The following is an 11,456-nucleotide window of genomic DNA, read 5'->3' on the forward strand; positions in this document are numbered from 1 at the left end:
GAGAGGAACAGATAAATAAAACTTCCAAGTCTACAACCTGTTTTGTGTAAATACAAACTCACTAAAGCACAACAACAACCCTATGAAATAAATGTTTAGCCCCATATTCCAGTTGAGAAAACAAAGGCTCAGAGAAGGAAAGTCACTTGCCAAAAGTCACACAGCTAGGAAATGGCTAAAGTCAAGGTCAGAATTTGAACTCACACCAGTCAGACTCCAGCACTCCAGCTTTGAACCTCCGCAGGAGACTGTCCACTAAGATAAAAGCCATTGGCCCAATTTCATCAGCAGTGCATTTGGGAAGCATCACAGCATCCCAGGTTGGGGGTATTAGTGTCCGGGGGCTCAGCTCATTCCCATAAGGCAGGATGAGCACTGCCCTCCCTTCTAGTAGCCTCTAAAGGGGAAGGCCAATACACGGTCATTCTCTGGCCAGAGCCGGTGGGAACAGGACGTCCTGGTCCTCTCGCCCTGGCCAGGCCCAGTGAGCTATTTTGGGGCACGTTTATTGATGGGACACGGGTGCCCAGCTGGACTCCTGATTCAAGAGGAAGGCCGCAGAAGGGCTGAGGGTGGCTCTGCTCCTCTCCGCCCTGCACTGCAGCGGGGCAGCCATCACCCGTGGCCTGTCCACACCCCAGGCCCAGGGTGTATCCTGAGCTGGCTGGCTCCAGGAAAGGCAGGAGTCCCTCCTGGAGTGCAGAGATACTGGCGGTCATGTGGGTGACTGTTTCCTCAAACCCTGGAGCCTGATTCGATTCACAGGAGGCAGAACCCAGAAACAATACAAGAATGAGGTCAGACGCAGGTTCAAAGCCCATCTGTGTTCCTGTATGACAACTTTACCTTTGGAAAACCAAGTCAGCTCTCAGAGGCTCAGTTTCTCTGTGTTTAAAATGGAGTCAATAATAACCGTCCCTCACAGGGAGAAATGAGGCTTAAAGTAGAGAGGATGTATACCGCCCAGCCTGGCATACAGGAGTGCTCAGTAATTTATAGTAACTTTGCAAATAATGATTGACAGCTGACACTGACCGAGAGTTTGGGCACGAGCTAGGCTCTGGGCTCAATGATTGATCTGTTTTATCTCTTTTCATCCCCCAACAATTCCAGGAGGCTGGGGAGAGACACTGTTACAGGTGCCACTGTTATCCCTTTGAACAGATAAGGAAATTGAGGCTCAGGAAGATAAGACTTGCTCAAGATCACACTGCAAATATGAAGCAGAAAAACTTGTCTTTGAACTCAGATCTGAAGGACAGGGGACAGGGCAGGCCCTGAACCCCAGGGTCACACCCCACGTCCCCCACGTCTGTACTTACGAGATTGGCTACAAAGGTCCTGTAAACACCTGAGTTCCCGCTGTGCTGTGTTCACCTCAGTCATCCCTCAGTCTCGGGAAGGGACCTCCTGGCCCCTCCCCCTGATGAGAATCCATAAACCAAAGGTTCTAGAACATTCCTTTGGGAATTCCTTTGGTGGCTCAGGGGCTTAAAGATCTGGCATCGTTGCTGCTGTGGCTCGGGTCACTGCGGTGGCACAATTTCGATCTTTGGCCCAGGGAATGTCCACAGGCTGTAGACTCGGCCAAAAAGAAAAGAAAAAAGAAAAAAAAATCCCAGAATATTCCCTTGACCTTTCCCCCTCTTCTTAAGGTTATTTTGTTCTTTTGCAAAAGTTCTGCAAGAAACTAGCTGGGCTGGCAGATGTTCTGGGCTGACTTGGAGGGACATTTTGCTGGAGGCAGGGTGCTGGGGGCCTGGTGGGAAGGGGAGGGCAGGAGGCTGCTCCACCTGTGCAGCCTAAGGCCAGAAGTGGATGCGGTGTTTCCTTCCTAAGGTGATCTTTGTGTCCTGAACCTGCTTCTCCCCAGTGCCCTGAGGGTACGTGCCAGCCTCCTTCCACGGGAAGAAGCAGCCCTTTGAGAGGTCTGCCTTTCTGCCTTTCTAGCCTTCTCTTCCACCCCTGGACCACTTCTCACGCCATCCTCCACCAAGGCTGTGCTTCCCGTGCTCTGCCCTCCCCCGGGAAGGCCTTTGTCCCTGCTCTGCCCTCCCCCGGGATGCCATCGCTCCGTTAGCCACCTTACACTTCACAACTCCTTCTCTGTGTGGCCTTCCCAGAACCCCCTCCTAGCCTTCCAGCAGTTTGGTCCCCCTGGCCTGGGGTTGCCATGGCAACAAAGAAACACTGCTTCTAGAGCTACCTTGTGCTCCAACTGGCAAGACTCTGATACCCAACTGGTGAGTTGACACCTCCACATGGGTGTCACACAGACCTCTCAAATGTCACCAAAAAGAACCTCCTATTTCCCTTTCTAAAATCCCAGCCCCTCCCCTTCTTAGCAAATGGTGCCACCCCTCGCCCAGATGCTCAGGACAAACCTAGGAGCCACATTTGATTCTGTTGCCTCACTCCACACATCCCATCCACCAGAAGTCCTGTCAACTCAACTGCCAAATACATCCTGAATCCATATTCTCGTTCCACCTTTTTAGTCGCCACGTCAGGCAGGTAGCCACCATCCTCACCTGCTTGGACTGTGACAGTTGTCTTCTCCCTAGTCTGCCAGCTCGCACCTTTACTCCACTCCACCCATCGCAGTAGGAGGCACCTTTTTAAAAGATGAATGAGGAGTTCCCGTCGTGGCACAGTGGTTAACGAATCCGACTAAGAACCATGAGGTTGCGGGTTCGATCCCTGGCCTTGTTCAGAGGGTTAAGGATCCGGCGTTGCCGTGAGCTGTGGTGTAGGTTGCAGATGCGGCTCGGATCCCGCGTTGCTGTGTCTCTGGCCTAGGCCGGCGGCTACAGCTCTGATTCGACTCTTAGCCTGGGAACCTCCATATGCTGCGGGAGGGGCCCAAGAAACGGCAAAAAAAAAAAAAAAAAAAGATGAATGAAGTCCTGTCAGACACCTGCTAGACCCTCTAGAGCTCCCCATTCCTCTTAAAATAAAAATCCGCCTCCTCACCATGGCCTGTGAGACCTTATATGACCTGACCTTTGCCCACCTCCCCAAACTCACCCCTACCCCACTTCCCTCCCTCACTCTGCTCCTGCCACATTTGCCCCCTCCCTGTTGCTGAGCTAGAAAGCTTGTTCTTGTCCCTAGGCAGAAACCTGCTGTTCCCTTTGCCTGAGGCGTCTTCTGCCAGATATCTGTCTGGTTCATTCTGCCCCTTCATTCAGGTCTCTGCTCAAATATCATCTCCTCAGAGAAGACTTCCATGACCTGCCCATATAAAATAATCCCCTCTATTGCCACCTAATCCTCTACCTACTTTATGTTCCTTTGTTGTTGTTGTTATTATCTGACATCTGACCTATTACATAGGTTTCTTTCGTATATTTGTTTTAATCTAATATGCTGCTAAATGTTTGGCACTCGGCAAGCGGGGAGCTCTGATTACATCTGCCAGTTTCTGTGGCGTAAATACACCCACCATGGCCGATTTCAAGCACCCACAGCACGACTGCACTGGACGTGGAGCTGAGGTGTCCAGTGTCATGTTGTCATACGCTGTTTCCGCCGTGCGCTGTGGTGGGATGTACCATAGTGCAATAGACGTCAGTAATCGCAAGAACAGAGAAAACTAAGTTCGAAGTGTAGAGATGAGTTTCACGCAGTTCTTACCTTTATTTGTATTATCATTTATTTAAATGTAAGATCAAATAATTTAATTTTTAATGATGGCTGTGTAGAAACCAGCTTGCAGAATTTGCCAGCTCGTACCAGCCAGCCCCAACACATCACTGGATACACGCAGATGAGGACAGGGATATGGTCCATCTTGGTTCCTGCTGCTTCTTCGGCTCTGGAACAGTAGAAGGAGCCCATAGTAGGTGCTCAGCTTGTATTTGCCAAACATTTTATAATGCATCTGTTTGCATCAGAAAGCACAAACTGTTTGCCCCATCAACTTGACTCCTTGTGCTGAGTGCAGCCCACAAACGGGTTTCATTTGGCTCTCAGGATGTTTTTAACATTTTTAAAAAATTTATTGCCAGCATTTAAAAGTCATGAGACTTTTGCATGAAATTCCACATAAATCTGGATTTGCAGCTTCTCTTGGAAATTCAGAAGCTCTGGGCACGCTGGGCTGGATTCCCTTGTGACGACAGAGGTCAGAGCTGAGGAGCGGCCGCCCCCTTCAGACAGGCCGTGAGCTTGCCAGCTCGGCGCGGCCCCACCCCTCCCAGTCGCCACACACCAGGCCCCCTTCATTCATTTACATAACCCGCTGGCCCTGTAGGTATTTGAGTTGTAATTGCTGTCTTAGCCTCCATTCTAGCATGTGTCACAGTGTCCCCTCTGGATTGAGGCCACCTTGAGGACAGGCTCTGTGACTTAGGCCCTCTGAGCCTTCTGTTCCTGCTATAGAGCCCGGCACACAGTAGGCTCACAGGTCCTGGAATTTGGTTAAATGTTTGTTGTCAAACGACTCCCGAGCCTCAGCTACCCGAACTGGGACATGTGTTCAATCCAAGCCCGACCAGAATGTGACAAAGAGGTTGGCCCAGGCCAGGGTTTAAAAATACCCCAGGGCTGGTCAGCTGCGAGCACTCGGAGTTGTTAAAACAAACGGGCAAAGTCTGGCCAGAGGCCAGCCCCCCAACTTTGCTCCGTGGAAATGTGGGCTAACAGGAGGGGCCACCAACCATTCCTGGTAGAGGTGGAGCAGTGGGGAGACTGGGCTGTAGCCCCTTCCCCCAGCGCCCTGCTTGAGAAAGGTCAGCGCTAAGTTTGTAAACAGCATCGGGTGACATGACATAATTTCACATAAAGGGTTACGGGGCAGAGTATGAACACAGGGCGGCCTCCCCTGATGTTTCCACGCCGCAGTCTCCCGGAGTCAGGGGAGAACCGGGATGTGGCTGGTCCTGTGGTCTCCCTCCGCCTGCAGAGCCGCTGCCCAGCCCGCCGGAGCCATGGTTAAAAATAACGCTCACAGGACAGTTCCCTGGGGGACAGCCAGCACGGAGGCTGGACAGCGGGGACAGAGCTCTAAGGGAGGGCCCACAGGGTGCCAGATGCTTCCGAGACATTTGCTCATTGAGCCTCACAAAAGCCTTGGGAGGGAGGGATTGCCTTCCCATTCACAGATGGGGAAACTAAGGCCGAGGAGCCATGCCCTCACTGGTTCAAAGTTTCCTGCTCGGTTCCTGGCGGCGCTGGATTCAATTCCATGAGGCTGAAGTGTCGAGAGAAGTCAGGGACCCAGTGGTTCGCTCTGCTGGGTCTGGAGTCCCTGGAACAGTGTCCAGGCCTCAGCAAGTGCTAAGAGGCCGCTCCCACTTATGTCCAAAACCTGCTCCTGCTGACATTTTGGAGTTGGGGGCAGCCGGGGATACACGTTAACAGGTAGATTGAATATATTGTATTTCAGATGTGTCTCCTTAGCATGAGTGCTAAGAAGAAAAATAAACCAGGAAAGGGAGATGGAGTGTCTCAGAGAAGTACAGGTCTAATGCGGGAGCAGGGCCAGGGCAGGCCTCGCTGAGCAAATATTTGAGGACAAACTTGAAAGAGATGAGGGCTTGAGCAACGGGGATATCTGAGGAAGAGCCTTCCCGGCAGAGGAAAGCGGCAAGTGCAAAGGCCCCGAGGCTGGATTGTGCCCGGCACATGTGAGGATGATGGGGAAGCTGGTGTGGCCGGGCCACTGTGAGCGAGGGGCAGCGTGGGAGACAGTGAGGGCAGAGAGGGGGCCAGATCTTGGAGGGCCTTGCACGTCCTAGGAAGACCCAGGCTTTCCGCTGCGACAGATGGGGACCACAGAGGGTCCTGAGCACGTCAGCATATTCTGACCCAGATTCTGAAAGAACCCCCCTGACTGTGTGTGGAGAATGGACCAGTCAGGGAGGAGGTGACAGCAATGGTCCAGGCCAAAGATGCTGGTGACCAGGCCCAGGGGTGGACACTGGAGGTGTGGAGGCAGCGGGAAGGCCACCGTTTCATGTTCTAGATCTGTTGTAAGGGTTGACAGGACACTGCTGGAGCCAGTGTGGCAGACATCAAACCTCAGGGATGACTCCAAGGTTTGAGGCTGAGCTGAGCAACCGGAAGGATGGAGCTCCCCCTTACAAAGATGTTCAAGCACCACGCTGGGCTCCCGGGGAGGCCGGATGTGGTGCAGCCCTTCAGGGGAAAAGCCCTTTTCCCAGTATGGTGGCCTTGCTTTTGAAAATCCACCCCCAGTTCAGATCAGGATTTGTCCCCAGCTCCCCTATTCCATCCCTGGCCCTGAGATCCTTGTAAATTGTGCAAAAGCCACCAGGACCCCTCTCCCCCTCAATCCCCGAGGCGCAGCAAACACTTCTATAAGCTCTCATCGTGTGCCTGGCAGGATCCTAGCCTTTACATTTGTAAATTCATTTGATCATCACAACAGTTCAAAGAGGTGGGGATTATTATACATCTACTTCTTGCGTGGAGAGACTAAGTCCCAGAGCGCTTCTGTCACTTAAGTCTGCGATCAGGCAGCTAACATGTGGCAGAGGCAGGATTTGACGCCAGGCAGCTGACCCCAGGGCTCATGCTCATAACCACTATACTGTCTCATGAGGAGCTCACCATTGACCAAGAAGAGCCAAACTGGGCTTGAAGGACTGGGGTGGGGAGAGAGGGGTTCAGCCACCACCCCCACCCCCACCTAGCGGGGATGGTTCTCATTTTCTGAGACCTGATCCATGCCTAGTGCTCTACCCATGCTCTCTCTATTCTGCATATCAACTGAAGGAGTGGACATTGTGATGATTGTACCCATTCTACAGATGAGGAAACCGAGACTCAGAGAGGGGAGGACTCATGTCCAAAGTTACACAGCCAAGGCATGAGAACCTGGGGCTCTGGGGCTCCAGACCCGCTTCTGTCCCCTCCTTCACATTGCCTATGCTTGTCACCTGCTTCTCGCCCTGGTAGCGAGAGGAGGACTTAGGGATGCAATGGCCATGTTGCGTTTCCTTCTGGTTGGCTGGCAGAGGATAAGGAAGAAGGCTAAGGATGCTGAGAGATAATTCAAGGACAGCATAGCTCTTTGGGCTTGTAGATTCTGTCTGGTACAACCAACATTTCTGAGACTAGCACCGAGCCAGGCGCAGGGCATATGGAGGCAGGAAATTGCAGCTGGGTGTGAGAGAGGGCCAGGACCCAGTTGCCTCTGATGGCAGAGGAAATGGTGGGGTTGTCCCAGGAGTTCAGGTCAAGCGCAGCTCAGGGGTGCAGGTACTTGCAAATCTTTTGCCTTGGGCAGCCTGTTTACCTCACAGACCTCAGTTTCTACTGCTGTGAAATGGGTCGATAGTGCCGGCAGCAGAAGGGTGGGGTGCCAAGGGGCCTTGATCCATCCCCAACAGATCACCGCTGTCTCCTAGGACAGGAAAAGCCTGAGACCGAGCAATCGTAGATGTTCTGGAATCGTGGAACCTCCTGGACACGTGGGGAAAACATGAATTTTTTCCGAACGCTTTCCATCTGCTTTTCACATCCACAGAAGCTCTCAGCCCCCTGATAAGGTGAGACCTAAGAGTATACTTACTGAACAGGTAAGAAAACGGACACCTACTTATGTTTTGAGATTTAACCAAGGTCACAGAGCTGGGAAGTGATGAAGCAGGAATTGGAACGTGACTCACTCTACCTCCTTAGCTTTATCTCTTTCCTTCAAGGCTGAAATCATAATAGCTTCGATTTTTCTTGAGCAGTTACTATATGCCAGGCAGTCGTGTGAGCCCTTTACAGGTACTAGCCAGTATTCACCTGCCCTCCGATGGCTGAGACTCTGCTACTTTCTTCCCATTTTTACACCTGAAGAAAGGGCTTGAGTAACTTACACAAAGTCACAGTTAGAAATTTGCAAAGCCGGGATTCAAACTCAAACATTCTGGCTCACAGTCCATGGTCTTAGACCTCAGCGCTCCACTTGAGAGGGTTAGCGGTGGTGTACACGGCGCGGTGCCTGGCACACAGTAAGTGCTTAATAAATCGTTAAACCTTTGGAAAGTGCACAGAGATAAGCAGGCCTTTCCTGGTCTGAGCCACACTGAGGTCACACTGGAGAATGCACCATTCCCTTATTGCCATCCCTGTTGGTCCTGGTCGCCAGAGGAGAAACTGCCCGTGGGCCATTTCCCCATCTCCCCCTCCCTCTGGGAAAATTCTGCGCGGCACCCACGGGGTCACAGGGCTGCCGGCCAGAAGGCTGGCTAAAACTGAGTTTGGCCAGGTTATCAAGTTTCATGGTCAGCCACCTTCGCCCCTGACCAGAGCTGTCTTTCCAAAACAGAACATTCAGTCACGGCCCGTCCCTGTGCTCAGCTGTCCTTGTGCCCCTGGCCTTGCTTCCAGCCCACCCGCCTGGGTTTTTTTTTTTTTTTTTTTTTTTTTTTTTAGAGCAGACAAGAGAGAGTCAGAGAAAGAGAGGCCGAGAGGCCAAGAGAGACAATGAGAGAATCTGAGAGACGGTCAGGTGCTGACAGGGAGAAACAGAGACAGATAGAGAAGGACAGAAAAAGGAGGCACGGGCAGAGATGGGGAGACAGCGGGAGCCCCGCAAGCACCCTCTGCCTTCCTGCATCCACGGCCTTGGCTCTCCTTCTAGTGGACCTTGACCTTCTTCCAAGGCTACAGCATCTTCTCCCACCATTCCCCGCAGCCTCCTGAGCCCAGCAGGTCGCCAGAGACACCCCGCCAGCCCCTCTCCCACCCCACGCGCAATCCCTAACTCCTGCTCACCCCCTCCCTGCGCCCACAGCCCCTCTATAGCTCTAGCTGCATTTGCCTCGCCCTGCTGTCGTTGTCCATTTATTTTGGTGCATCTCCTTTACTGGAATGTCAGCCTCTTGAGGGCAGGAACTGGGTCTGTCTTCCTCACCCTGCATCCTTGCACTCAGCAGTGTCTGACCCAGTGGGTGCTCACTGGATAGTGGCCGAACAAAGTACCAAACCAGCTGGTTTGCCTCACCTTAGAGAAGCCTTTCCTGACAGCGCTTCTCACTGTCTGTGTTTTATTGTGAGATCCTTTGATTTAGGATCTGTGCCCCTCAGCTCCCAGAAAAGCAGAGTCTAGGTCTATGATATTCGCTTTTGTTTCTTCAGTGCCTGGAACAGAGGAGGTGCTCAAATATTGGTTGAAGAAATGAATACACAAATGGTTTCATCTCTGGCTATCCGGAGGTTTCGAATCTTATGTTTTGGTCCGTGTGAATCCAGCTCAAAGTCTCCTCAGTACCATTCAGATCAAACCCTGAGTCCTTCGTAAGGCCTGTGAGTTTCTGGGTGATCTGGCCCTGCCACCGTCCCTCTCCAGCCTTGCTTCTGTCCTTCCCACTTGCCCCTCCCCCTGCCCCCAGACTGCCACCCCCAGGGCGCCGTACATGGTAGATGTCCCCAGCCACCCCTCCTGCACCCCACTGTAAGTTGTGCCAGGAGAGTTGTTGTTGTTTTTTTCCTGAGAACAAGACTGCCTAGAAAAATGGAGCACATTTGTACAAACAACCTCAATGTCACCAACAGACCTTGGTCATTGTGGGACAGTCTCCAAGGTTCAGCCGGCCAGCTGCCCAGGGCCTTGTCCTGAGACAGGGTTTGAGTCCTAGCCTCCGAAGGGCGGCCTGGCTGGGAGGGGGCGCCCTGGGAGCCCCGGAGTCTAACCTTCCTGTCCTGCTGGAAGAGTTCCAGGAAGAAGGCCATGGGGAGTTCAGGGAGAGGGGCTACCTGAGCAGACCCTACCTCAGCCTTCGGGCTCGGACCAGATCCCACCTCCTCCGGAAAGCTCCCCGGGGCCACCCTCCTTGCTTCCAGGGACCCCTGCTCTCACCCTTATCGCAGCTTGCATCATGCTCTGCTGAAATTCCCTCCTGGGCTGTTTCCTCCCCTGGACTGTGCTCCAAGTGCTTGAGGCCAAGTCTTTTATATCGTGGTGTCCCCAGAGCCCAGGTCCAGCATGTGGGAGGCATCAGCAAACACATGCTGAATGAACGAAATAATGATTGAATGAGCACTTCCTGCCTTGGTTCATATTTACTTCTGTCTCTGTCCCTACGATGGGAGCCCAGGACCTTGTCTCCTTTGTCTTTGTCCTCCAGAGTCTAACACTGCTTCACACATAGGAGGCAGCATGGGACATCTGTGGAAAAATGAACAAGCCCTTCCTAGACCATCCGTCAAATCCATTTTTCCCACTGTACGGGGAGCTCTGGGAGGTCAAGGACCAAGTCTTATTTGTTTCTAGTGTCTCTGAGTCCAGCATAGGGGTTGGCACAAGAGAGATGCTTGGTGTGTATTGATCGGATAGATGGATGGATGAATGGATGGACAGATGAATGATGTTTGAATGTATGGATCGTTGGAGGAGTAAGTAAGTAGAAGATTGGAAAGAGTTGGGTAAATAGGTGAGAGAAGCGTGGGTGGGTGGGTTGGTAAACGAAAGGACGGCTGGATAATGATAATGATTGAATTTATGGAGCCATGGAGGGATCAATGGAAAGGTGGATAAAGTACGTAGGATAGGTGGATGGAAGTGGAATGGGTGGATTGACAGCAGATAGATAAATGGGTAGACGGAAGGCTGGGTAGATACACACAGCAGTCCAGGTTGAGAATGTGGGAAATATTGCTTTTCACCCCCACACAAAGCCACCATTTTAGAAGAACTAAAATGAGGTCAAAGAATGACTCAGCTGGAGTTTTCATGTGAGAAATACTTAGGAGGAAAAAAATGCGAGAAGGAAGGGCCTGAGCCTCTGAAATTCTCAAGCAAAACCCTGTGAGCTGGCTCTGCTTTCCTGCAGTGTTTCTGTGGTGTTTACTGAGGGCTTACCCTATGTCGTGTCCCAGGGTTTCATCTGGAAGTAGAAAGCAGTGTTCTCTGGGCCTGACCCTAGGGTGCTCAGAGTGTGGTCAGAGAGTCAGACATACACCCCTACATCTCCAGCAGGCCTTCTTGTAGAAAGTGGGGTGTGCTCCACACAGCAAAGATTTTGGAGGTAGACCGTGGGTGTGTATCCTGATTCCTGCTCTGTGTCACCTCAGGCAAGTTGCTTGACTTCTCTGAACCCAGATTTGCTCACCCTGCTTGGTAGGGCTGTTGCGAGCCCATGCTTATGAAGCGTGGAGCCCAGGCCTGGATTACAGTCTGTGATTGGTAAATGCTGAGCTGGGCCTCAGCGAGTGACACTGGCTGAACTTCTCAGATTGTGCGTTCCTTCCTTTCAATGCAACACACCTCTTCCACACCATACACCTTCTTCCCTGGCCATACACCAGGGAAGAACTCCAGCTGAAGAATCCAGTACACCTGGATTTGAGTTCTGCCTCCTCCTCTCCCCACTCCCCGGCTGTGTCTGCACCTCAGTTCCCGCATGTACCTCCAAAGCCTTGCTGTTGCCCAAACACAGCTGTCACGCCTGCACCCAAGGTGCAAGAGGGCTAAGAAAGGGAGTTTTCTTGTGTCT

General features: G+C 52.2%; 1 long non-coding RNA gene across 4 annotated transcripts; it reads right to left on the reverse strand.

Annotated features, from left to right (window-relative positions):
• Positions 1-3,632: 3,632 nt before the first annotated feature.
• LOC102164965 (uncharacterized) lies at positions 3,633-9,978 on the reverse strand. 4 transcript variants are annotated; one of them, XR_014832573.1, is made up of 4 exons: positions 9,821-9,915; positions 8,966-9,102; positions 7,274-7,431; positions 3,633-3,817 (listed from the first exon to the last, which is right to left on the reverse strand). It is a non-coding gene; the product is annotated as an uncharacterized LOC102164965 (long non-coding RNA). The 4 variants fall into 4 exon arrangements; XR_001302195.3 differs by having other exon boundaries at positions 7,265-7,431; XR_002339849.2 differs by lacking the exon at positions 7,274-7,431 and having other exon boundaries at positions 9,821-9,978.
• Between the last annotated feature and the right edge of the window lie 1,478 nt (positions 9,979-11,456).

Source organism: Sus scrofa, chromosome 17 (genome assembly GCF_054392235.1).
Source record: "Sus scrofa isolate SSC_HxYL_T2T_F1_AM1 chromosome 17, Sscrofa_HxYL_maternal_Yorkshire_Landrace_v2.0, whole genome shotgun sequence".
NCBI lineage: Eukaryota > Metazoa > Chordata > Mammalia > Artiodactyla > Suidae > Sus > Sus scrofa.